We start from the raw sequence: 2,634 nt of genomic DNA, 5'->3' as shown, positions 1-2,634 counted from the left end.
AACGAAGGCCGCGCCCGAATAGGGACGCTGCGCTTCGCGTTCGAAACTCTCGGGTTCTAACGTCCAAAGCCAGGCCACAAATCACTTCGATTATCAAAAAACGGACGCACGCGAACGACCGGCGAGCGAGCGCAGACAAGTCATCGCGCCCGCCTCGCAGGGTCTGAGCGGCGTCACTCACCGAGCCTTTACCGGTGCACAGGCAAGAGCACAGGCGGCCTAACCACAGCCGAACGCGATCGGGCGTTCATCGGGTCGGCCAAGGGAGCAAGTACAATAAGCATCGCATTCAATGCTATGCTATGCTATGCTATACTGTTGTACGTGACAACACTCCCCCATATATATACCTACGACGGTCAGACTATATCGGTTAGCAACGGAGGTCGGAAAAAATGGAAACTAAAAAAAATCATCATCAAACTGCACATTATCACCGGCTAACCGGCGGCGTAGACGAGGTTGCATTTCGAGGACCTTCAAAAGTGGTGTGCGCGCGTGTGCGTCATCAAACTGAAGAAGAAAAAATTTAAATCGCGCGGCCTAGGCTAGCCTAGCCTAGCCTAGCCTAGCCTAGCCTAGCCTAGCCTAGCCTAGCCTAGCCTAGCCTAGCCTAGCCTAGCCTAGCCTAGCCCAGTCGGGTCGGGTCGGGTCGGGCCGGGCCGGGCCTAGCCTAGCCTAGCCTAGCCTAGCCTAGCCTAGCCTAGCCTAGCCTAGCCGGGCCGGGTCGGGTCGGGCCGGGCCTAGCCTAGCCTAGCCTAGCCTAGCCTAGCCCAGCCCAGCCCAGCCCGGCCGGGTCGGGTCGGGTCGGGCCGGGCCGGGCCGGGCCTAGCCTAGCCTAGCCTAGCCTAGCCAAGCCAAGCCAAGCTTACGCTCAGTCTATATCGGTTAGCAACGGAGGCCGGAAAAAATGGCAACTAAAAAAATCATCATCAAACTACACATTATCACCGGCTAACCGGCGGCGTAGACAAGGTTACATTTCGAAGACCTTCAAAAGAGGTGTGCGCGCGTGTGCGTCATAATATTGAAGAAAAAAAAAAAAATCATATCGCGCGACCGGTCCTAGCCTAGCCTAGCCTAGCCTAGCCTAGCCCAGCCGGGCCGGGTCGGGTCGGGTCGGGCCGGGCCGGGCCGGGCCTAGCCTAGCCTAGCCTAGCCTAGCCAAGCCAAGCCAAGCTTACGCTCAGTCTATATCGGTTAGCAACGGAGGACGGAAAAAATGGCAACTAAAAAAATCATCATCAAACTACACATTATCACCGGCTAACCGGCGGCGTAGACGAGGTTACATTTCGAGGACCTTCAAAAGTGGTGTGCGCGCGTGTGCGTCATCAAACTGAAGAAGAAAAAAATTTTAATCGCGCGGCCTAGCCTAGCCGAGCCTAGCCTAGCCGGGCCGGGTCGGGTCGGGCCTAGCCTAGCCTAGCCTAGCCTAGCCTAGCCTAGCCTAGCCTAGCCTAGCCCAGCCCAGTCCAGCCCGGCCGGGTCGGGTCGGGCCGGGCCGGGCCGGGCCTAGCCTAGCCTAGCCTAGCCAAGCCAAGCCAAGCTTACGCTCAGTCTATATCGGTTAGCAACGGAGGACGGAAAAAATGGCAACTAAAAAAATCATCATCAAACTACACACTATCACCGGCTAACCGGCGGCGTAGACAAGGTTACATTTCGAGGACCTTCAAAAGAGGTGTGCGCGCGTGTGCGTCATAATATTGAAGGGAAAAAAAATCATATCGCGCGACCGGGCCTAGCCTAGCCTAGCCTAGCCTAGCCTAGCCTAGCCCAGCCGGGCCGGGCCGGGCCTAGCCTAGCCTAGCCTAGCCTAGCCTAGCCTAGCCAAGCCAAGCCCAGCCCAGCCCGGCCGGGCCGGGTCGGGCTGGGCCGGGCCTAGCCTAGCCTAGCCTAGCCTAGCCAAGCCAAGCCAAGCTTACGCTCAGTCTATATCGGTTAGCAACGGAGGACGGAAAAAATGGCAACTAAAAAAATCATCATCAAACTACACATTATCACCGGCTAACCGGCGGCGTAGACAAGGTTACATTTCGAGGACCTTCAAAAGAGGTGTGCGCGCGTGTGCGTCATAATATTGAAGAAAAAAAAAAAAATCATATCGCGCGACCGGTCCTAGCCTAGCCTAGCCTAGCCTAGCCTAGCCCAGCCGGGCCGGGTCGGGTCGGGTCGGGCCGGGCCGGGCCGGGCCTAGCCTAGCCTAGCCTAGCCTAGCCAAGCCAAGCCAAGCTTACGCTCAGTCTATATCGGTTAGCAACGGAGGACGGAAAAAATGGCAACTAAAAAAATCATCATCAAACTACACATTATCACCGGCTAACCGGCGGCGTAGACGAGGTTACATTTCGAGGACCTTCAAAAGTGGTGTGCGCGCGTGTGCGTCATCAAACTGAAGAAGAAAAAAATTTTAATCGCGCGGCCTAGCCTAGCCGAGCCTAGCCTAGCCGGGCCGGGTCGGGTCGGGCCTAGCCTAGCCTAGCCTAGCCTAGCCTAGCCTAGCCTAGCCTAGCCTAGCCCAGCCCAGCCCAGCCCGGCCGGGTCGGGTCGGGCCGGGCCGGGCCGGGCCTAGCCTAGCCTAGCCTAGCCAAGCCAAGCCAAGCTTACGCTCAGTCTATATCGGTTAGCAAC

The sequence above is a fragment of the Antedon mediterranea genome, chromosome 2 (assembly GCF_964355755.1).
Source record: "Antedon mediterranea chromosome 2, ecAntMedi1.1, whole genome shotgun sequence".
In the NCBI taxonomy this organism is placed as follows: domain Eukaryota; kingdom Metazoa; phylum Echinodermata; class Crinoidea; order Comatulida; family Antedonidae; genus Antedon; species Antedon mediterranea.
Note: the sequence above shows the minus strand (reverse complement) of the source record.